The 25,530-nt window shown below is 44.7% G+C and overlaps 1 protein-coding gene across 8 annotated transcripts in view; it reads right to left on the bottom strand.

The window, feature by feature from the left end:
- Nucleotides 1-25,530, bottom strand: part of MMP24 (matrix metallopeptidase 24) — a 162,623-nt gene that overhangs the window by 111,752 nt on the left and 25,341 nt on the right. The window lies entirely within an intron of this gene.

Raw genomic sequence — 25,530 nt, 5'->3', positions numbered from 1 at the left:
CCAAGCTTCTGGTAGTCAGATGTTTAGGGTCACCCAGAGCATGGGGCTGTGTCCCTGACCATCTTGGCTAACAGCCAAGATGGGCCTCTCCTCCATGAACTTACCTAACTCTTTTTAAAAGTCAGTTATAGGTTTGACACTGACAACATCCCTGTCATAAAAATAAAGGGAAGGGTAACCACCTTTCTGTATACAGTGCTATAAAATCCCTCCTGGCCAGAGGCAAAACCCTCTCACCTGTAAAAGCTAAGATAATCTCACTGGCACCTGACCCAAAATGATCAATGGAGGAACAAGATACTTTCAAATCTGGAGTGGGAGGGAACAAAGGGTTCATCTGTCTGTGTGATGCTTTTGCCGGGAACAGATCAGGAATGCAGCCTTACAACTCCTGTTAAGTTAGTAAGTAATCTAGCTAGAACATGTGTTAGGTTTCCTTTTGTTTAATGGCTGGTAAAATAAGCTGTGCTGGATGGAATTTATATTCCTGTTTTTGTGTCTTTTTGTAACTTAAGGTTTTGCATAGAGGGATTCTCTATGTTTTGAATCTGATTACCCTGTAAGGTATTTACCATCCTGATTTTACAGAGGTGATTCTTTTACCTTTTCTTTAATTAAAATTCTTCTTTTAAGAACATGATTGATTTTTCATTCTTCTTAAAATCCAAGGGTTTGGGTCTGTGTTCACGTGTAAAAATTGGTGAGGATTCTTATCAAGCCTTCCCCAGGAAAGGGGGTGTAGGGCTTGGGGGGATATTTTGCGGGAAGACGTCTCCAAGTGGGCTCTTTCCCTGTTCTTTGTTTAAAACGCTTGGTGGTGGCAGCATACAGTTCAAGGACAAGGCAAAGTTTGTACCTTGGGGAAGTTTTTAACCTAAGCTGGTAAGAATAATGTAGGGGGTCTTTCATGCAGGTTCCCAGATCTGTATCCTAGAGTTCAGAGTGGGGAAGGAACCTTGACAATCCCCTTGCAACAAGTTCCACAGGTTGACTGTGTGTTCTGTGAAGAAGTACTCTAATCTTTGTTTTAAATCAGCTGCCTATTAAACTCATTGGGAACCCCTGGTTCTTGTGTCATGTGAAGGGGTAAATAACACTTTCCTATTCACTTTCTCCACACAAGTCATGATTTTAGACCTCTATCACATTGCCCCTTAGCTGTCTCTTTTATAAGATGAATAGTCCCAGTCTTTTTAATCTCTTCTCACATAGAAGCTGTTCCATACCCCAATCATTTTTGTTGCCCTTCTCTGTACCTTTTCCAATTCCAATATATCTTTTTTCAGATGGGGTGACCAGAAGTGCACACAATATTCAAGGTTTGGGTGTACCACAGATTTATATAGTAGCATTATGATCCTTGCTGTCTTCTTATCTATCCCTTTCCTAATGTTTCCTAACATTCTGTTAGCTTTTTTGTCTGAGCTGCACATTGAGCAGATGTTTTCAGAGAACTATCCATGATGACTCTAAGATCTCCTTCTTGAGTGGAAACAGCTAATTTAGAATCCATAATTATATATGTGTAGTTGGGATTATTTTTTCCAATGTGAGTTACTTAGCACTTATCAACAGTGACTTTCATCTGCCATTTTGTTGCCAATTAATTTAGTTTTGTGAGTTCCCACAGTAACTCTTTGCAGTCAGCTTTGGACTTAACTATCTTGAGTAATTTTGTATCATTTGCACCTTTGCCATCTCACTGTTCACCCCTTTTTCCAAATCATTACGTATATGTTGAACAGTACATGTCCCAGTACAGATCCTTGGAGGTTCTCACTATTTACCTATTTCTATTGTGAAAACTGACCATTTACTCCTACCCTTTGTTTCCTGTCTCTTAACCAGTTATTGATCCATGAGAGGACCTTCTCTCTTATCCCATGACAGCTTACTTTGCTTAAGAGCCTTTGGTGTGGGACCTTGTCAAGGGCTTTCTGAAAGTCCAAGTACACTATATCAACTGGATCACACCTTCAAAGAATACTAATGGACTGATTAAGCATGAATGCCCCTTACAAAAGCTGTGTTGACTCTTCCCCAACATATTGTGTTCATCTACACGTCCGATAATTCTGTTCTTTACTAGAGTTTCAACCAATTTGCCTGGTACTGAAGTTAGGCTTCCCAGCCTGTAACTGCCAGCATCACTTGTGGAGCCTTTTTTTAAAAACTTGGCATTATGCTAGTGTAGCAGGGTAGCCACCCCGCTCTGGCACTGAAAGGGTTAAAGCCTGCTCTGGGAGAGGGCTGGAGCTGTGAGAAAAGGCTAGGCTGATTGGGAAGGCAGCCACAGCTGGCCCTGAAAAAGGCCAGTGAGCCAGGAGCTGGGAGGAGTCTCTCTCTCGCTGTAGAGAGAGAAGGACCTGGCTGCCTGGGATCTCAGCAGGGTAGCTAGAGGAGCTGGGGAGCTCCAGCCTGGAAAACCCTCAGGCTGCAGGCCTTGTTAAAGGTCAGGAAAGGTACTGGGGCTACAGAGGGGTAGCCTGGGAATAGGCAGAGGTAGCTGGTCCAACCCCCCTTGCCAATGATGAGTGGTTTACAGACTGCAATCTGCCCCAGTGAGTGGGGGCTAGATGGTGACTGGCAGTAGCCACTGAGGCAAGGGGGGGATAGAGGATTGGGGGTTCCCCCTGGGTGCGGAGACAGAGATTGTGGGTTACTGCTGGGGCAGAACCCTGGGGTAAAGGGCACCAGGGACCAGGAGGGACACCGGGCCAGCGGCAGGCGAGACACTGGCCTGCAGAGGGCGCTCTGAAGGCTGGAAAGAGCTAATTCCCAAGACTACCAGCAGGAGGCACCACATTGGTGAGTCATCGCCTTGCTACAACTAGCTATCCTCCAGTCATCTGGTACAGAGGTTGATTTAATTAATAGGTTACATACCACAGTTAGTAGTTCTGCAATTGCATATCTGAGCTCCTTCAGAACTCTTAGGAGAATACCATTTGGTCCTGGTGACTTACCATTTGTTCCAAAAGCTCCTCTATTAACACCTCAATCTGGGAAAGTGTCTTAGATTTGTCACCAAAAAGGAATGGTTCAGGTGTGGGAATCTCCATCACATTCTCCCCAGTGAAGGCTGATGCAAAAAATTTATGCAGCTACTCTTCAACAGCCTTGTCTTCACTGAGTGCTCCTTTAGCACCTTCATTGTCCAGCGGCCTCACTGATTTTTTGGCAGGCTTCCTGATTCTGATGTACTTTAAAAAATTGTTGTTAATTTTTGTGTCTTTTGCTATTTGCTGTTCAAATTCTTTTTTGGACTGCTTAATTATACTTTTACACTTGACTTGCCAGAGTTTATGCTCCTTCCTATTTTTCTCAGTAGGATTTGACTTTCAAGAACCACACGTCACCCAATAAAATTAATAGGCAGCAGGTTTAAAACACACAAAAGGAAGTACTTCTTCACACAACAAACACTCAACCTGTGTAACTCAATGTGCATGGGGATGTTGTAACAGCCAAAAGTGTAACTGGGTACAAAAACTAATTAGATTAGTTAATAGAGGATAGGTCTATTAATGGCTATTAGCCAAGATGGTCAGTGATACAAACCCATGCTCTGGGTGTCCGTAAACCTCAGATTATCAGAGGGTGGGACTGGATGACAGGGGATGGACTACTTGATAAATGTCCTGTTTTGTTCATTCCCTCTGAAGCATCTGGCATTGGCCACTGTCAGAAGACAGGATTCTGGGCTAGATGGACCACTGGTTTGACTCAGTATGGCCATTCTTATGTTCTTAATATTTACAGGATGCCTTTTTGCCTCTAACATTGACATTGTTCCAAATATTAGCTTTCAACTTTTTATGAATTAGTATAACAACATCCCCTGACTTCAGAATTAAAGCAACTAGAAACTGGGAGGCCTACCCAATCTCTATTCAGTTTACAAGCTTCAAGTTCTGTCAAATTAGCTTAGTCTTAGCACCTGGAGGAGAGGAAGGTGATCAGAAACAGTCAACATGGATTCACCAAGGGCAAGCCATGCCTGACCAAACTGATTGCCTTCTATGATGAGATAACTGGCTCTGTGGATATGGAGAAAGCAGTGGATTTGATATATCTTGACTTTAGCAAAGCTTTTGATATGGTCTCCCACAGTATTCTTGCCAGCAAGTTAAAAAAGTATGGATTAGATGAATGGACTATAAGGTGGACAGAAAGCTAGCTAGATCGTCGGGCTCACCGGGTAATGATCAATGGCTCCATGTCTAGCTGGCAGCCGGTACCAAGCAGAGTGCCTCAGGGGTCGGTCCTGGGGCCGGTTTTGTTCAACACCTTCATTAATGATCTGAATGATGGGATGGATTGCACCCTCAGCAAGGTCACAGATGACCCTAAGCTGGAGGGAGAGGTAGATATGCTGGAGGGTAGGGATAGGGTCCAGAGTGACCTAGACAAATTGGAGGATTGGGCTAAAAGAAATCTGATGAGGTTCAAGAAGGACAAGTGCAGAGTCCTGCACTTTAGGACGGAAGAATCCCATGCAGTGCTACAGATTGGGGACCAACTGGCTAAGCGGCAGTTCTGCAGAAAAGGACCTGGGGATTACTGTAGATGAGAAGCTGGCTGAGTCAACCGCGTGCCCTTGTTGCCAAGAAGGCTAACGGCATATTGGGCTGCATTAGTAGGAGCATTGCCAGCAGATCAAGGGAAGTGATTATTCCCCTCTATTCGGAACTGGTGAGGCCACACCTTGAGTATTGCATCCAGTTTTGGGCTTCCCACTACAGAAAGGATGTGGACAAATTAGAGAGCCCAGCGGAGGGCAGCAAAAATTATTAGGGGGCTGGGGCACATGACTTACAAGGAGCAGCTGAGGGAATTGGGCTTATTTAGTCTGCAGAAGAGAAGAGTGAGGGGGGATTTGATAGCAGCCTTCAACTACCTGAACGGGGGTTCCAAAGAAGATGGAGCTAGGCTGTTCTCAGTGATGACAGAACAAGGAGCAACAGTCTCAAGTTGCAGTGGGGGAGGTCTAGGTTGGATAGTAGGAAAAACTATTTCACTAGGAGGGTAGTGAAGCACTGGAATGAGTTACCTAAGGAAGTGGTGGAATCTCCATCCTTAGAGGTTTTTAAGGTCCGACTTGACAAAGCCCTGCCTGGGACGACATAGTTGGGGTTGGTCCTGCTTTGAGCACAGAGCTGGATTAGATGACCTTCTGAGATCTCTTCCAACCCTAATTGTCTATGATTCTAAGAAATGTGTTTCCTGGATCATAGCAGGGCCAATATTCTCTTTTCTAAGCATCAAGTATATATTTTTTCTTACAATAAGGTTATTAAAACCCTTTATATTCCAGGAGTCGCATTCAATTATCAGAGCCAACAGTGTCAAAATATAACAGATAAAATATAAAGTCACTTTGTGAATAAATTAGAAATTGGAAGTTTTCCTGAGCAGCATACAATCCTTGTGTATCTAAGTAACAAAAGTTATATAGTCTAGCTGTAGGGTATCACGTCCTGGAAGTTTCCAGGACAGGAGAGTAATGGGAGAGGAGCTGAAAGAGGAATTAAATAAGTGATAAAACAAAATGGAAAAGGATTTTGGAGAAATACACATTCGTACCATACAATCAAAATGATGATAAATCTGTTTAAAACAGTTCAAAAATATACACTTGACACCAGAGGGTGGGGAGGGCAGGAATGGCCAAATTGGATGAAACTTTGAGGTTCTCTGAGGCCCCAAACATTACAACTAAAGTAACCACCTATCACCTAGAACCTTGACACATTAATCCATAAGAAAACACCATCTGATAAAGTAATGATAAAAAAATAATTACTAATCAAATGACTAATTTTACATCAATGCTAATTTCCCATTTTTTAAGGCAATAGGAAGTTAATTGATGATAACCGTTTAACCCTTCAAGCCCAATATAAGGGGGGGGGATAAAATTAACATATCAATGTCTATTTTTGCCCATCAAGTCATTTAGAGGAGCCATATCAGATCTCAGAGACCAATACATAAATTCCACATACTCAGATCATTCCACAGATGTCTCCTCTTGTGAGGGAGGAGTTTGCAGATTCTTGCCATATTTTTCTTGCCATTCTTAATATGGAGCATTGCTGCATATTTACCTCAAGTCCAACTTCCTTGCCAATTGTTTTGCTTTGTTAAAAGCTGCCCTCATTGCAACCACATCATGAGCATGATCTTGAAAGAACAGTATTTTAATTGCTTGGTTCTCCCCCTTCCTATTTTTCCTCTGGATTTCTGCAATATAAGCTACTGAGTGGTAAACTTCAGGAACATCACAATCAATGCTCTAGCCCAACCTCCTGCAGATGGCTTAGGGGCAAGGGCCCAGTGTGCCCTTCTATATCAAAACAAAAATCTACCAGCAGATCCAACAACTTAGCAGTTTAGGGACAAATTCAGTAAATTTGCGTTTCTCTGTTTCTTCAGGGACACCCTCAGCCTGATCTTAAACTGTTGTGAGAGGCTTTCTAGATCAATTAGCTTAGTCTTAATACTCTTGATATCATTGCAGTTCTTCAAATCACAGGTTGTGTTCTCTTTGTTCTCTTCCACTTCAGAAGTTCTGTGTCTAATTCACGCATCTGTCTTGCAGTGCACTCTGAATCTCAGTCATGGTGGTCTGAGGGTGGAAACTGTATCATAGAATCATAGAATATCAGGGTTGGAAGGGACCTCAGGAGGTCATCTAGTCCAACCCCCTGCTCAAAAGCAGGACCAATCCCTAACGCATTCCAGTGTTTCACCACCCTCCTAGTGAAAAAGTTTTCCTAATATCCAACCTAAACCTCCCCCACTGCAACTTGAGACCATTACTCCTTGTTCTGTCACCTGCTACCACTGAGAACAGTCTAGAGCCATCCTCTTTGGAACCCCCTCTCAGGTAGTTGAAAGCAGCTATCAAATCCCCCCTCATTCTTCTCTTCCGTAGACTAAACAATCCCAGTTCCCTCAGCCTCTCCTCATAACTCATGTGTTCCAGTCCACTAATCATTTTTGTTGCCCTCCGCTGGACTCCTTCCAATTTTTCCACATCCTTCTTGTAGTGTGGGGCCCAAAACTGGACACAGTACTCCAGATGAGGCCTCACCAATGTTGAATAGAGGGGAACGATCACGTCCCTCGATCTGCTCGCTATGCCCCTACTTATACAGCCCAAAATGCCATTGGCCTTCTTGACAACAAGGGCACACTGTTGACTCATATCCAGCTTCTCATCCATTGTAACCCCTAGGTCCTTTTCTGCAGAACTGCTGCTGAGCCATTCGGTCCCTAGTCTGTAGCAGTGCATTGGATTCTTCCATCCTAAGTGCAGGACTCTGCACTTGTCCTTGTTGAACCTCATCAGATTTATTTTGGCCCAATCCTCTAATTTGTCTAGGGCCCTCTGTATCCTATCCCTACCCTCCAGCGTATCTACCTCTCCTCCCAGTTTAGTGTCATCTGCAGACTTGCTGAGGGTGCAATCCACACCATCCTCCAGATCATTTATGAAGATATTGAACAAAACCAGCCCCAGGACCGACCCTTGGGGCACTCCGCTTGATACCAGCTGCCAACTAGACATGGAGCCATTTATCACTACCCGTTGAGCCTGACAATCTAGCCAACTTTCTAGCCACCTTTATAGTGCATTCATCCAGCCCATACTATTTTAACTTGCTGGCAAGAATACTGTGGGAGACCGTGTCAAAAGCTTTGCTAAAGTCAAGGAACAACAACAACACGTCCACCGCTTTCCCCTCATCCACAGACTGCAGCTACCTGTTGTACCACAGTCATCAGTTGGGTTCCATCAGGCTCAGGCACCATTTTGTTTGTAGAAGAGGGGAGGCAGAACTCCTCTGTTTATTTGGTGCTTTCAGATTCAAAGATGAAGATGCAGAGCTAAAAGGCATCTCGGGGAATTCAGTTATTTCACATACAATATTTCTCATGGTTGGACAGTGGGTTTTAGGGGTTGATGTCTGGGTATTCCTTGTGGCCTGTTTCAGAGCTCACACAACCTTCATTCATCACAGTCATGGTGCTTTTTGGTGGCCTGACTTCTATTTCTGATTTTAGAAGCATAACATGGCTAGACACAGCATAGTCAAGTAACGCACACACCCTGCTTGTAGGTCATAGAATATCAGGGTTGGAAGGGACCTCTGGAGGTCATCTAGTCCAACCCCCTGCTCAAAGCAGGACCAGTCCCCAATTTTTGCCCCAAATCCCTAAATGGCCCCCTCAAGAATTGAACGCACAACCCTGGGTTTAGCAGGCCAATGCTCAAACCACTGAGCTTGGTTCATCTACAGGGAATGAACCTGGAATCTCAAAGCACAAGCCTGTACTTCTTGAGCTAAAAGTCCATTCCCATCAGCATAGAGACAGCAAGAGAATCATAAACATCAAGCTGTGGTCTAAACACTAGAAACTGACAGAGAGCCACACTGTTTTAAAGTGGGGAAGGATAGCTCAGTGGTTTGAGCATTGGCCTGCTAAACCCAGGGTTCTGAGTTCAATCTTTGAGGGGGCCATTTATCGATCTGGGGCAAAAATTGGGGATTAGTCCTGCTTTGAGCAGGGGGTTGGACTAGATGACCTCCTGAGGTCCCTTCCAACCCTGATATTCTATGATTCTAAGATAGATTATATGGCCCACTTCCTTTTAAAAGCAGTGCAGCAGAGTCAATGAGACTTGGGTCTGTTATGTTAGAAACCTGAGTTCTATTCCCAGCACTACCTGATGTGAGGTTTACACAGTTGACCTCAGTTAGTCTACCGGTAAAATTGGTAAGGTAGGGATATGTGCCTTAGGCCAGTGGTTATCAAACTTAAGCAACCTGAGGACCCCCATTTTGATTTTAAAATTTTTGCAAACCCCGAAGCCAGCTTCTAATTTTCTCCAGGCCCCGCGCCCACTCCACCCCTTCCCCCAAGGCCCCACCTCTTCTTACCCTCACTCCACCCTTGCCCCTCCTTTTCCCTACCTCTTTCCACTCCCTCCTCCAAGTGCACCCCATCCCCGCTCCTTCCCCTCCCAGCACCTACTTCACAGTGTTGAAGAGCTGTTCCGCAGTGTGCAGGAGGCACTGAGAGGGACGGGGAGGAGTTGATCAGCAGGGCCGGCAACCCTGGACATGACTTCCGGAACCCCTGGAGTATCCTTCCAATCCCCAGGTTGAGAACTGCTGCCTTAAGCTAATAAGGACTGTGAAGTGTGCAGAAACATGAAGAATTGAGATTAGAAGTCATGGGCTCCGTTAGTAGCCCAGTGCACCTTACCTTGGCTACAGCATATTGAGTGCTCCTCAAAAAACTGTTTATCACTTTACTGAGAATATCTGACAGACCTACAAAATGTGCGAGTATCACATAAGATGTGTAGACAAGGTGGGTGAGCTAGTATCTTTTATTGGCTCAACTTCTTTTGGTGAGAGAGACCCAAGCTTTTGAGCCACCCAGAGCTCTCTCTCTCTCACCAACAGAAGTTGGTCCGATAGAAGATGTTACCTCACCCACCTTGTCTCTCTAAATCCTGGGACTGATACAGCTACAACTACACTGTTTACATAAGCTGTGTAGCACATAGCAAGTCTGCAGAAAGTTCAGGAGACCTATCTTACAAATGGGATTTTGAAGAGGCAACCCTGAAGTAGTAGTTATACCTTTAACAAATGCTACAAAAAGTGTACCTGTTTTACGGCAAATCCTTTCCTTCCAAAATAGAACAAAATACCCATAGTTAGAAAATGTCCATGAAATAATACATTTTAAACAATACAATTCAATACCTGTCATTTTGGTGGGGGAAAAACTCTCAATTTTTAAACTTTTATCCCCCCACTGAAAAAGAGCTGTTGGAGGAGACAGAGTAAAACCATTAAAATAGTTTTATTTTTTCCCCTTGAAAAGAGAAGAAATTTTCAAGATATTAAAGTGTTTCTGTGAAACATTTCGCATTAATTGAACCATTTTCCCCTCACAATTTGATTTCAATGAAAAAATTCTGACCGGTTTTCTAGTTTTTTTGGAAGACTGTTATAGTATTAGGATGAACTATATATAAGAAAAAAGAGGAAACACTGCAAAAAAGTAGGGCTGTCGATTAATCGCAGTTAACTCATGCAATTAACTAAAAAAAAATTAACTGCAATTAAGAAAATTAATCGCGATTAAACACACTGTTAAACAACAGAATATCAACTGAAATTTATTTAAATATTTTTGGATGTTTTCTACATTTTCAAATATATTGATTTCAATTACAACACAGAATACAAAGTGTACAGTGCTCTCTTTATATTTTTATTATAAATATTTGCACTGTAAAAATGATAAAAGAAACAGTATTTTTAATTCACCTCATACAAGTACTGTAGTGCAATCTCTTTATCGTGAAAGTGTAACTTACAAATGCAGATTTTTTTTGTTACATAACTGCACTCAAAAACAAAACAATGTAAAACTTAAAGCCTACATATCCACTCAATCCTACTTTTTGTTCAGCCAAGTTTGTTTACATTTATGGGAGATAAGCAAGAAGCATTCTTATTTACAATGTGACCTGAAAGTGAGAACAGGCATTGGCATAGCACTTTTGTAACTGGTGTTGCACGGAATTTACATGCCAGATGTGCTAAACATTCATATGCCCCTTCATGCTTTGGCTACTATTCCAGAGGACATGCTTCCATGCTGATGATGCTCGTTAAAAAAATAATGCGTTAATTAAATTTGTGACTGAAACTCCTTGGGGGAGAATTGTATGTCTCCTATTCTGTTTTACCCACATTCTGCCATATATTTCATGTTACAGCACATGTTCATTTTAAGAACACTTTTTTACAGCAGATTTGACAAAACACAAAGAAGGTACCAATGTGAGATTTGTAAAATAGCTATAGCACTCGACCCAAGGTTTAAGAAACTGAAGTGCTGTCCAAAATTTGAGAAGGACGAAGTGTGGAGCATACTTTCAGAAGTCTTAAAAGAGCAACACTCAGATGCAGAAACGACAGAACCCAAACCACCAAAAAAAGAAAATTAATCTTCTACTGGTGGCATCTGACTCAGATGATGAACATGAACATGTGTCAGTCCACTCTGCTTTGGATCGTTATCGAGCAGAACCCGTCAACAGCATGGACACATGGCCCCTGGAATGGTGGTTGAAGCATGAAGGGACATAAGAATCTTTAGCGCATCTGGCATGTAAATATCTTGCGACGCCGGCTACAACAGTGCCATGCAAACGCCTGTTCTCACTTTCAGGTGACACTGTAAAAAAAACAAAAAAGCAGGCAGCATTATCTCCTGCAAATTGTAACCAAACTTGTGTGTCTGAGCGATTCGCTGAAGTACAACTGAGTGGACTTGTAGGCTCTAAAGTTTTACATTGTTTTATTTTTGAATGCAGTTATTTTTTGTACATAATTCTACATTTGTAAGTTCAACTTTCATGATAAAGAGATTGCACGACTCTACTTGTATTAGGTGAATTGAAAAATACTATTTTGTTTTTTACAGTGCAAATATTTGTAATCAAAAATAAATATAAAGTAAGCACTGTATCCTCACCAGATTGACTGGAAAAGCAAGAGAGGTATTTAATTAAATGGAGTTATATCGTGCTTTGAATTACGTAAAGTTTAAAGAAACTGTATTGAAAAGTTACTCCTGGGTCTTATAGGCTGATATTTAGAAATGCTAAGCTATCTGATGTTACCTATGTTGAGATTGCTTGGATATATGAAAAAGGGGATTAAGGGGGCAAAACCTTATGATAGTTTTGATAAAATGATTGATTTATTTGCTATGGAACAGCTAGCTGAAATAGCTCCTGATCATATCAGAGCAGCGTGTGATAAAAACCCGATACCATTTTGAAAGCTGCAGAAATTGCTGATGCTTTTGTAGAGAATAGAAACCGTGAAAGGCATAAGCCTCAAGGAAAAAACAATTCCTATTCATCACAGTTTAAGAGGGAGGATGGGGTCAAGAATAAGACTAGCCCCAACTTTGCTGGGAAATCTTATACAAACCCAGAATCTAAAATCTCTCACCCTAGAGGAAAACCAGTTAAATGCCACCTGTGTGGAACTGTTGGCCATATAAAGCCATTGTCCAAACCGTAGGGACAAAAACACCCCAAAACCAGCAATGCCCCAACCCACAGTCAATTTGAATGCAGTTACTTTAAGTATAGAGAGTAACCATATAAATGCTAAAAGAAAAGGAGTACTTGTGGCACCTTAGAGACTAACCAATTTATTTGAGCATAAGCTTTCGTGAGCTACAGCTCACTACATCGGATGCATTCAGTGGAAAATACAGCAGGGAGATTTATATACATAGAGAATATGAAACATGGGTGTTACCATACACACTGTAACCAGAGTGATCACTTAAGGCGAGCTATTACCAGCAGGAGAGTGGGGGGAGGGGCCTTTTGTAGTGATAATCAAGGTGGGCCATTTCCAGCAGTTGAAAAGAATGTGTGAGGAACGGTGGAGGGAGGGGGGGATAAACAAGGGGAAATAGTTTTATTTTGTGTAATGACCAATCCACTCCCAGTCTTTATTCAAGCCTAAGTTAATTGTATCCAGTTTGCAAATTAATTCCAATTCAGCAGTCTCTCGTTGGAGTCTGTTTTTGAAGTTTTTTTGTTGAAGAATTGCCACTTTTAAGTCTCTAATTGAGTGACCAGAGAGATTGAAGTGTTCTCCGACTGGTTTTTGAATGTTATAATTCTTGACATCTGATTTGTGTCCATTTATTCTTTTACGTAGAGACTGTCCAGTTTCCCCAATGTACATGGCAGAGGGGCATTGCTGGCACATGATGGCATAGATCACATTGGTAGGTGTGCAGGTGAACGAGCCTCTGATAGTGTGGCTGATGTGATTAGGCCCTAGGATGGTGTCCCCTGAATAGATATGTGGACACAGTTGGCAATGGGCTTTGTTGCAAGGATAGGTTCTTGGGTTAGTGGTTCTGTTGTGTGGTATGTGGTTGCTGGTAAGTATTCGCTTCAGGTTGGGGGGCTGTCTGTAAGCAAGGACTAGCCTGTCTCCCAAGATCTGTGAGAGTGATGGGTTGTCCTTCAAGATAGGTTGTAGATCCTTGATGATGCGTTGGAGAGGTTTTAGTTGGGGGCTGAAGGTGACGGCTAGTGGCGTTCTGTTGTTTTCTTTGTTGGACCTGTCCTGTAGTAGTGACTTCTGGGTACTCTTCTGGCTCTGTCAATCTGTTTCTTCACTTCAGGAGGTGGTTATTGTAGTTGTAAGAATGCTTGATAGAGATCTTGTAGGTGTTTGTCTCTGTCTGAGGGGTTGGAGCAAATGCAGTTGTATCGTAGAGCTTGGCTGTAGACAATGGATCGTGTGGTGTGGTCTGGATGAAAGCTGGAGGCATGTAGGTAGGAATAGCAGTCAGTAGGTTTCCAGTATAGGGTGGTGTTTATGTGACCATCGCTTGTTAGCACCATAGTGTCCAGGAAGTGGATCTCTTGTGTGGACTGGTCCAGGCTGAAGTTGATGGTGGGATGGAAATTGTTGAAATCATGGTGGAATTCCTCAAGGGCTTCTTTTCCATGGGTCCAGATGATGAAGATGTCATCAATATTGCGCAAGTAGAGTAGGGGCATTAGGGGACGGTGGCTGAGGAAGCGTTGTTCTAAGTCAGCCATAAAAATGTTGGCATACTGTGGGGCCATGCGGGTACCCATAGCCGTACCGCTGACTGCCACTTTGAGTCCAAATATGAACACTGCAGGTGTTAATGCTACCACTTTAGTAATCCATGATGGGAGGGATGACTATACCTTCACTAATTATATTAGGGCTGAGACATGGAGGGGTAATGAGGAATTCATAAAGAGTGCAAGGGTCAACAGGATTGTGTGTACTAGATGGAGAGATTCCACCTTGGACATTACCTTAGTTAAAAAGGAATTAGTCCGGGAAGAGGATTATTTGCCAGATCGAAGCAAGGGCCAGGTGGCACTTTCTGAGTACCGTTGGACCTCAAAGATACGAACACCAGCGTTGCGGACTGACCGGTTACATGTGGAACCGGAAGTAACCAATCACGAGCAGCAGAGATCCTTCCCCCCACAAAAAAACAAATTCTGTACTCTGCATGTATAACATGTTAAAGGTAGGCATATCTAGGCTGCCTGTCCCCACCCCACCAGCGGGGCAGCCACTTACAGCTAGGAGGTGAAGATGCTGGCGCTGCCAGTCCAAGGCAGCCAGGGCAGCGCTGGGGTCTGCACCATTTTCACCCTTCCCCGCTGCCCCCCAGGCGGGAGGGGGACACGCTGTTTTCACACATACCCTAGCCAGGAGGGGGACGCACAGTTTTCACCATCACCACCCTGCCTGGGATGGGGACAAACCTGGAAAAGAAGCTGCCTGCAAAGAAGCTGCCAGTGCTGAGGAGAGAGATGCTGCTGGAGCCTGGCCTGGAGAGTCAGCTGCTGGAGCCCAAACTGTGCTTTGTTCAGAGTTACGAACATTTCAGAGTTACAGACAACCTCCATTCCTGAGGACGGGCAAAGGTGCCCTCAACAAACATCCACTTAGACTGGAAAGATTTTAGGGGTAACATGATAGTGGAAGTAAAGGAACTTCTCCCTGCAGATGTTTTGATCGGAAATTACATTGTAGTTGTGACTAGTAATGTTAATGTCCTAACCAGGCCACAAAGAAAATATGGCTCTGATATGGATAACCTAACTAACAATAGTCAAGAAATTTGTGAACAGAAAGAGGATCTCTTTCAGCTGTGTCTGATGTGGCTCTGAATTTAGGTGAAACTCCTAAGAAGTTTATTTGGGTCCAACAAGATGATGCTTCATAAGAGAGGGCCAGAACTGATGCTCAGAACCAAGCCCCAGCAGGAGAAGGAATGGGCAGATTTTTCATGCAAGATGACTTGCTATACACAGAACCTCCTACAGGGAAAAACGGCTTCATTGTATGATCTGCAAACAGCTTGAGATACCTGAGGGATATAGAAGTGATTTATTAAAGTTGGCTCATGATGGTCCCTTTGCAGGACATCTGGGCATAGAAAAATCGTGTGACAGGCTGAAGCAAAATTTCTATTGGCCTTCCATGTTCGAAACAGTGAGGGAGTATCGCAGAAGTATTGCCCATTGTGATTTGTGTCAGAAACTCAAGAGTTTTAAGGGTCCTAAAAAGGTACCCGTCCAGCCATTACCCATTATTGGGGAGGCATTTGTCAGTGTCTGTGGATATTGTGGGACCATTCCCTGAACCTTCCAGGAATGGGAAGAAATATATTCTGGTGTTAGTGGATTTTTCCCCCAGATACCCTGAGGCTGTAGCTTTTGTCTAATGTTGAGACATAGACAGTGGCCACAAGTCTGTTTACTATTTTTAGCAAAGTAGGTTTTCCCACGGAAATGTTGTTAGACAGTGGTGCCAATTTTATGTTGATTGTCTTTAAGCAGCTATGGGAGCTGTGTGGAGTAAAGCACCTAAAAACTGCCCTTTACCATCCAGAGACCAATGGTTTGGTAGAAAGGTTTAATGGAATGTTGACGGCTATGCTAAAAATGTATGTGGACAGATACCAGAATGACTGGGACATCTTATTGCCATATTTGTTGTGTGCGTACAGAAGTATACCCCAAGAATCTACAGGGTTTGTTCCCTTTGAGCTCCTTTATGGGAGGCAGATCAAGGGACACCTAGATATCATTCATGATTCTTGGGAGGGAAATATTGAGGTGACAAAACAGTCAGTGATAGACTGTCAGTTTAAAGAAAGCTTGCAAGGCATGATGGCAGAATCTTAAGAGAAGTCAGGAAGCTCAGAAGGTTTGGTATGACAAGCATACTGAGGAAAGAGCATTTGAAATTGGAGATATGGTGCTTATGCAAAATATTTGGAATGGACCCTATGAGGTAGTGGAGAGAATTAATGAAGTTACATACAACGTGAAGAGGCCCAAAAAGCCACAATTCCTTAGCCAGAAAAAAAAAAGCTATTTCAATGTATAAAATAAATCTGCTTAAGCAGACGTGAAAGGTATACTAAAGAACAATAAATCATTATATAACAGACAGGGGGAAGAGGAGGAAGGGAGATAGCTCAGTGGTTTGAGCATTGGCCTGCTAAACCCAGGATTGAGAGTTCAATCCTTGAGGGGGCCATTTAGGGATCTGGGGCAAAAATTGGGGATTGGCCCTGCTTTCAGCAGGGGGTTGGACTAGCTGACCTCCTGAGGTCCCTTCCAACCCTGATATTCTATGATCTGGATCTCAAATTTGTCTTGTATATCTGGGTGGCATCCCCAGACAGATTAGCATAAGCGCTATCCAGCCTGCTTGACGGCCCATCAAGGGCAATCAGCTGTATAATAAACCAATTGAGAGAAGCCAGGGGCTATGCCTGTGAGTCAGCAGGACATGTAGGGACATGCCTGTGGACAGGGGACTCCAAATACTTTTCCATGTCCATGTGCTATGAGCTTGTGTTTTGGGACAAAGGATGCACAAGCCACATGGCAAAGGATATTAAAGGCAGCTGCATCACCTCCATTTCATCTTCAATCCTGCTTCTCACCTTTGGAGTAACTTTTCTACAAACTGAAGCTTTGAACAAAGGACTGATGGACCCATCCAAGGTTTGGATGTGTTCAAGAGGGACTTTACAAGCTAGCAAGCTCACCATTGCTGCTAAGAACCTGATATATGGACTCTAAAGTCATATGTACATATCTAATTGCTTTGACCATTTAACAACTCTCTGCACTTTCTTTTCTTTTATAATAAAACCTTTAGTTTTAGATACTAAAGGATTGGCTGGCAGTATGGTATTTTGCGGGAATGCGGAATAGGTCAGTGCTATGCTCGGCATCGGACACCATCAGGTATCAAGGGACATCTATTTAGAACACATCACTGGACACCAGTGATATCGGGAGCGATGAGCTGGAGTGCCACTGAGAAGCAAAGTCGTGAAAGTAATTTAAATAATTCTCTGATGGATTGTATTTACTGAGAGACAACCTATCCTAAATTCCCAATTAGTCAGGGACAATCTACACTCATTACTACATTTGCTTTCCACAAGCTATTCGTAATATAACCTTTTGAGTGATGTACCCAAATATTTGGATGCTAATATCTGAATTGTATCATTAAATTTATTAACCTTAATTTGGGATATTGCAGATTATGTATTATGTGTATTTTGACTTTTAAACCAAACTTTATACTTTTGGATAATTTAAACATTATACCCAGATGTATAAACACTCTTTCCTTAACCTGTGTATTAGATAATTTTAACATCAGCTTTAATAAAAAAAATTTGATCTGGTAATGTGGCAGGTCCTTTAAGGATCAGAAGAACATTCTGTATAGTGAATAGAGTTTTAAGTAACTTCTCAGTTTACTGGTTCTATTCACTGACTGGAAGCCAGAGACTGGAATGCAATAAAGGGGGCTGTGTGAATTCCTTTTTCTAGCTTCTTGATAACCAGTGGGGGGGATCAGGAGCACAGTTTTGTGACTGGTTGGTGAATCTAACTGTAGTGTTAACCACCAATTTTGGGAGAATCTGCTCTCCTCTTTGCAGCCTGCCCTGACCTTGGCATTTTCAGTGGGGTCTGCCGTAGACGCCTTCAGTCACTCTACCCTAGTCAGACAAATGCTGATTTATAGTTTCAGAGAAAGCAATTGTTTCCTAGTTGTCTGGGTGCTTGGTGCATGCATATTCCCTGGCATGGGAGCTCCATAGGGCTGACTGGAGAGAGGAAAATTCTCAATTAGTAATCCAATAACTGATGCAGGTCTGACCCCATTTGGGTGCCTGGTAGTATTAACATATGCCTTCAAGTGAGAGCTTTCTCCTGTCTGTGGATGCAGGATAGGTCTCAATTCACTCCTCAGCCCTTTCCTAGCTATCTATTTGCAGTATAGACAGAACTTACAGCTGTGCCCTCCTACTGTAAGGCAAGCAGATAAATCATACTCTGGATGAAGCAGGAACCTGGCTACCCCTGATTTCCAGTGCAAGACAGGCATAGCAGGTGAGGCTGGCAGTCAAGCCTCTCCCTCTGGATAGTGGAATCTGGCACTCTTTCTCTCTGTGTAGACTTGGGCAAGCAGGCTCTCTTCTCTGCCTGCTGGTTGCAGCTGCTGACAGCTAAAGTGGAAGGAGTGCCTAATGCCTAGGGCAGCTGGGACTTTTGGGGACAGCTGAGGTGGAACATTCCCTACAAAGATGGGATTCATAGGTTCATGGATTCCAAGGACAGAAGGGGCCATTATGATAATCTAGACTGGCCTCCTGCATAATCTAGGACATGCAACTTCCCCAAAATAATTCCAACAGCATATCATTTAGGAAAAAAATGGTTACCTACCTTTCGTAACTATTGTTCTTTGAGATGTGTTGCTCATGTCCATTCCACGCTAAGTGTGTGTGCACCCACATGCACGGCTACCGGAAACTTTTTCCTTTAGTGTAGCAGCCATGTTACTCTGTATTTGCAAAAAGAAAAGGAGTACTTGTGGCACCTTAGAGACTAACCAATTTATTTGAGCATAAGCTTTCGGTAGCTCACGAAAGCTTATGCTCAAATAAATTGGTTAGTCTCTAAGGTGCCACAAGTACTCCTTTTCTTTTTACTTTAGTGGTATCCATAGAGCCGGCTCTGGCATCCTCTGGAGTTCCGCACTCGTGCTGGTATATGAGATGCCACCGGCCCTGCACCCTCTCAGTTCCTTCTCACCGTCAACTCCAACACCCGGAGAGTGGGTCATGGAATGGACATGAGCAACACATCTCAAAGAACAACATTTACGAAAGGTAGGTGACCGTTTTTTCTTCAAGTGCTTGCTCATGTTGATTCCATGCTAGGTGACCCTGGAGATGGGCTCCGAGTTCACGGTCATGTGGGTTGCAACACTGCTCTACCAAAGCTGGCATCATCCCAGGCCTGCTGGGTAATGACGTACTGGGACTCAAAGGTGTAGACTGAAGACCAAGTCACGGCTCTGCAGATGTCCTGTATCGGTACCTGAGTGAGGAAAGCTGCTGATGAAGCTTGTGTTCTGGTGGAATGGGTGGTCATGATAGCTGGTGGTGACACCCCTGCTTGCTCATAAGAAAACTTAATGCATGTGGTTATCCAAGAGGAGATTCTCTGGGAGGAAACCGGCAGGCCTTTCATCCTGTCTGCTACGGTAACGAAGAGCTGCGCAGACTTACAGAAGGACTTGGTTCTCTCGAGGTAGATGACCCTTCTAACATGCAGCGTATGCAATATGCATTCCTCGCTGGATTTGGGAGGCTTTGAAAAGAACACCGGCAGGAATATATCCTGATTATTGTGGAACTGTGACACCACCTTCAGCAAGAAGGCTGGGTGGGTCTGCAGCTGGACCTTATCCTTGTAGAATACCATATAGGGTGGTTCTGATATGAGCACTCTAATCTCGGAGACTGCTGGCCGAAGTGATTGCAACCAGGAAGGAGACCTTCCATGAGAGGAGCAGCAGAGAATATGAAGCTAACTGCTCAAAGGGGGGCCTGTGAGCTTTAAAAGTACCAAATTCAAGTCCCAAGGTGGGATAGGATCACAAATTTAAGAATAAAACCTTTCAGAAATCTGATTGTCATATCATGGGAAAAGACATATCTGCCCTGAACCAGAGGATGGAAGGCCGAGATGACCGCCAAGTGGACCTTGACTGACAAGAGTGCCAGACCTTGGTGTTTGAGATGCAACAGTTAGTCTAGGATGGATTGTGGTGAGGTCTGGCCAGGAGACAGATTCTGGTCCAGGCTCAACATGAAAAAAGTTTCCATTTGGCCAGGTAGGTCACCCTGGTGGAGGGCTTTCTGCTACCCATCAGGACCTGCTGGACTTGATCTGAGCATGCTTACTTCTCTGCATTCAGCCATGTAGCAGCCATGCTGTCAGGTGCAGAGATGCTAGATTCAGGTGTAGCAGACGGCCATGGTTCAGGACAGCAAATCCAGTTGGAGCGGGCGCTCTAGCGGCGCTGTTATCGAAAGCTCTAACAGTGTGACGAATCAGTCATGGCATGGCCACGCCAGCGCTATCAGGATAACCTTCGCCCTGTCCCGCTTGATCTTCAAGAGGGTCCTGTGCAGCCGTGGTATCGGAGGGAAGGCGTACATCAGTGTTCCTGACCATGGAAACAAGAAGGCATCGGACAGGGAGCCCCCCATCTCTGGAAGATGCAGCTAAGCACCTCTGGGTGGAGAGATGAGAGAGACCAGCTGAGATCTGCTAACACGTTTTTGGTCCCCAACAGATGTGAGGCCAGTAGATGAATAGCATGCTGGACGTAGAGTCCCACAATCGGAGAGCCTTTTGGCACAGGTCTGACGAGCAGGCTCCGCCCTACTTGTTGATTACAGAACATTCATAGAAGCATAGAATCATAGAATATCAGGATTGGAAGGGACCTCAGGAGGTCATCCAATCCAACCCCCTGCTCAAAGTAGGACCAATCCCCAACTAAAACATCCCAGCCAGGGCTTTGTCAAGCCTGATATTAAAAACTTCAAAAGAAGGAGATTCCACCACCTCTCTAGGTAACCCATTCCAGTGCTTCACCGCCCTCCTAGTGAAAAAGTTTTCCTAATATCCAACCTAATACAACATTGCCGTGGTACTGTCCATCAGGATTTGGATAACCTTGCCTTCCAGAAACAGAAGAAAAGTTTGGCAGGCCAGATGTATCGCCTTGAACTCCCTGATGTTTATATGCATGGAGTGATCTTCCTGCAACCAGACCTTGCCTGCTGATGTCACTGAGGTGGGCTCCCTACCCCAGATCCAATGCGTCGAAGACCAATGTCACTGAAGGACATGGGGCCGCAAAGGGAATTCACTCCAACACCAATCGGAGCTCCATTCACCACATTAGGGATGACAAGATGTGTGATGGAACCGTGACCACCAGGTCCAAATCGTGTCTGTCTGGGGCATAGATCGAAGCCAGCCACGACTACAAGAGTCTGAGATACAGGTCGCATATGTGGGACCACGTAAGTACATGCTGCCATATGGCCAAGCAGCTTGAGGCACACCCGGGCAGTTGTGAGCAGATAGGCTCTCACGTGGATAATGCAGTCCGACATGGCTCGGAACCAGGACTCTGGCACGAAGGCCCTGGCTTGAGTAGAATCAAGCACAGCTCCTATAAACTCTATCCAGTAAACTGCGATCAGAGTTTACTTCTGCTCATTTATAAGCATGCCCAAATCCTGACAGGTGGACCTCACCAAGTTGAGGCTGCACTGCACCTAGGCTTGTGACCTGCCTCTGACCAGCCAGTCATTGAGGTACGGTTAAATCCGCACCCCTCAACGTCTCAGGTAAGCAGCCAATACAGCCATGAACTTTGTGAAGACCCTCGGAGCAGCTGAGAGGCCGAACGGTAGAGCTATGAACTGGTAGTGGCATTGGCCTTGGCCTTCTACAAATCGGAGAAATCTTCTGTGCCCATGGAAAATGTAAATCTGGAAATAAGCATCCTTTAAATTGAGGGTGGCATACCAGTCTCCTGGATCCAGAGAGGGAATGATGGCGGCCAGGAAGACCATGTGGAACTTCAACTTCTTGAGATATTTGTTGAGGTGATGCAGGTCTAGAATGGGTCTAAGGCCCCCTTTGGCCTTTGGGATTAGGAAAACTGCAGAGTGTACCCAGATGTTATGGGGTTGAGCATCCAATGGTCTGAGATGATTTGGGCCCATGCAGCAAGGCACAGGGACAATCAGTTTAAAAATAAAGGGGGGGGGGGGCTGGATCCAGGTGTGAGTCCAGTGCATCGCCCTCAGGTGCACCCTCAAAATGTCTGCCACAGAGTGCCTGAGTGTCACACAGGCCCCGACTGGGTGATCGAGGAGAATGGTGTGGGGGGATGACGTTTGTCTCTGTCCCTTCTCCTGTAGGAGATCTGCCTCAGGGGACCTGAGAACTTCGGTGGTATAGGAGGCCAGAAAGGCTTTCTGGAGGCTGTCAGTGTGTACCGCCCCAAGGAACAGAGCATGGCCTGGGAATCTTTTAGACTATGCAGCCTGGCATCCATTTGCTCGGAAATTAGAGCATTACCCTCAAATGATAGGTCCTGGATTGACTGCTGTACTTCCAGGGACATCCAGAGGACTGCAGCCACAAGCTCAATCTCATCGAGACAGCGGAAGCCATGGACCTGGCCACCGAGTCCGCCTGCATCCAATGCTGTCTGGAGAGAGGGCCTGACTACTGTTCAGAATAGACCTGAACTCCTGTCTGAGGTCTTGTGGCAGGCAGTCCCTAAATTTCCCCAACGAGTCCCAGATGTAATTATATTTACCCAGCAGTGCCTACCGGTTAGATATTCTACGCTGGAGGTTGGCAGTCAAATAAATTTTCCTCCCAGAGAGGTCCAGTTTCTTAGCATCCTTGTTTTTAGGTATGGTGCTCACCTGTCCCTGCCTGTCCCGCTCGTTCATGGCAGAGACTATGAGAGAGCTCGGGGGTGGTGGAAATGTAAGTATTCACAACCCTTGGCAAGTACATAATACTTCTTTTCCACCCTCCTTTGAAGTTGGTGGCAAAGAGGACAGGATCTGCCACAGGGCTTTGACCACCTTACACGCCCCCTTCATGTACCGGTACTGCCATGCTAGCGGGTGCTGCGGCTGCTCGGATGTCAAAAAGGCTGTCCGCCTGCTCTGCGAGCTCCTCAGCCTCCAAGCCCAAATTTGAGGTCACCCTTTTAAGAAGTTCCTGGTGGGGCTGAAAGTCATCAGGAGGGAGCAGGTGAGAGGGGCCCGCATCTGTCTGATCAGGGGGCAAGGAGGAGAATGGCACAACTGGGGGATGGGGCTGGGACACTCTGCCTCTGGAGAAGCCTCCCTTGTAACTGACTTCTGCTGCTCAGTACCAGCATCAGAGTCCGAATCTGGGTTCCATCCTGGTGCCTGACAGTACCACGGACTGCTTCTTGGAGGGGCCCACAGAAGAGCTTTGAGAGTATGGCCCCAGAATCATGGGGAGAGCCCAGGGGTTCTAATACGGCCAGTGGACTGGGCACTGACCTTGTGGCCAGGCACCCACTGAGGCCCCCCAGTGCAACATCTGGCACTCCCGCTGAGTGGTGCTACCAGGGCTGGGGGATGGATTCTCACTTGCTAGAGACCGGGGCATCAGCGACCTTCGAGACAGTGACCTGTGCAGAGGCATGAACAACCGATGTCTAGATGACAGTGGTCAGTGCCAAGGGGACCAGAGCCTCACAGTCAGCAACTCACACCGCAAAGCCGGGGAATGCAAGCATGGATCTGGCAATCTGGGCCGCAGGGTCTGAGATCATGGAAGCGTAGCGGGGAATGGGGCCACAAAGTGACAGACTGGTGCTATGCCTCCACGGATCGGTGGCACCTGAGCACTCACTGTGGTGGGCCCATAGCAGGCTTCCCTTTGGAAAGAGAAGCCTTTGCTGTCTCTGCTGACTGTAGGCGGTACCAGCAGAGCCATAAAGTCCCTAGCCACCTGAAACAGCTCTGGTGTTGAAGGTACCACTAGGTGCATAGGCCCCCTACTGCTCCCCAGAGTTGGAGGGGGATCCCTGGTTGGACTAGAAGCTCTTGAGGCAGCAGCTGCCCTTTGTCACTCCAGAATGGGCAGGTTGCCCAGCATGGATCCTTTGCCTACCATCCCCATCTTGTCCTTGCTTGGAGCTGGGGAGTGCTCCTATTGTTTCTTATGGCACTTCCTCAGAACCAATGAGAGTGAGTGGTGCAGTGGTAAGCTCAGTGCCGGTGGAGCACTGGGCACCGAGCACATCTATGTTGGTACACAATCTGAGCAGGAAGGCTCTGAAGACAGTCTAAGAGCCACCTCCATTAGCAGGGCGTTTAGACAGATATCCTTGTCCTTTTGAGTTCTTGGTTTAAAGTTTTTACAAATTCTACGCTTGTCCTTTATGTGTGCTTCTCCAACACTTGAGGCAGCTTGTGGTGGGGGTTGCTGACCAGCATCAGCTTACAGCAAGTGAAACATGGTTTGAAACCCAGGGCATGCCCTGTCCCTGGGACAATGTCCCTAAGGAGACTCTAACTTATGACATGATAGGGTTCAGGAGTGGGACGGAGGGAGCTTGCTGGTGGCTGCAGCTGTGTCTGAACAAGCAGGCTACAGACTGAGTGCTGATCTACTTAACATATCTCTCTCTCTCTCACACACACACACACTGTCTTTCACACACACACACTGTGTGTCTGTCTCTCTCTCACACACACACACACACACACACACACACACAGTCTTTCACACTCACCTCCCAACATATATTTGTATTAGTGTTGTTACTTCTTTCAAAGTGTGTTGTTTTTAGTTTTTTGACTGGTCTATGCATTTTATAATGTTTATTTCTTATGCTTAAATTTAATTAGAGTAGTGAGTTCTAAAATGTGTAACCTGTCCTGGCTGGAGTAATTATCCCTATGGTAACTTCTTAAAAATATATACCTAAGTTTTTGGCTTCTACTGGTGGCACACAGCTGCACATTACCTCGATACAGTGCACATAACAAAACTCATTCTGAACATGGATTAAAAAAAAATTAGAGGGAACATTGACCACAACCCTTGATAAATTGTTCCAATGGTTAATTACCCTCACTGTTAAAAAAAATATGCTTTATTTGCTTTCTGAATGTATCTAGCTTCAACTTCCACTGGAGTGTGTTATACCTTCACCTGCTAGCTTGAAGAGCCCACTGTCATTATTAAATATTTGTTCCGCATGCAGTTACTCATAGATTGGGATTGCATCACACCTTAACCTTCTCTCTTTTTAAATAAATTGAGCTCCTTGAGTCTATCACTATAAGGCATGCTTTCTAATCCTTTATTCATCCTCACTGCTCTTCCTTAAACTCTCTTCAATTTATCAACATCCTTCTTCAATTGTAGATCCCATAACAGGACACCGTATTCTAGCAGCAGTCACACCAGTGCCAAATACAGAGGTAAAATAACCTCTCTACTCCTACTTGAGAGTCCCTTGTTTATGCATCACAGGATCACAATAGCCTTTTTGGCCACCCCAACCCCCAAATCTTTGAGTCCCTGCTTCTCAGGATATAGATCTCATCCTGTAAGTGTGTCCTACGTTCTTTGTTTCTAGATGTATACCTTTACATTAGGCTGTATTCAAATGCATATTGTTTGCTTGCACTCAGCTTATCAAATGATTCAGATCACTCTGTATTAGTGAATTGTCCCCTTCATTATTTGCCATGTCAGCACTTTTTTTTTTTTTTGGTCATCTACAAACTGTCAGTGATTATTTTGTTTTCTTCCAGGTCACCGATAAAAATGTTAAATAGGGTAGGGTCAAGAGCCAAACCCTGCGGGACCCCCCTAGAAACACACCTGTTCAATGATGACTTCCAGTTTACAATTACATTTTGAGACCGGACAGATTTTAATCCATTTAATGTGTGCTGTATTAATATTGTATC

Source organism: Lepidochelys olivacea (assembly GCF_965140295.1).
Source record: "Lepidochelys olivacea isolate rLepOli2 genome assembly, chromosome: 13".
Lineage (NCBI taxonomy): Eukaryota > Metazoa > Chordata > Testudines > Cheloniidae > Lepidochelys > Lepidochelys olivacea.
The sequence above is the reverse complement of the archived record's forward strand: the minus strand, read 5'-3'. Positions and strand labels throughout refer to the sequence as shown.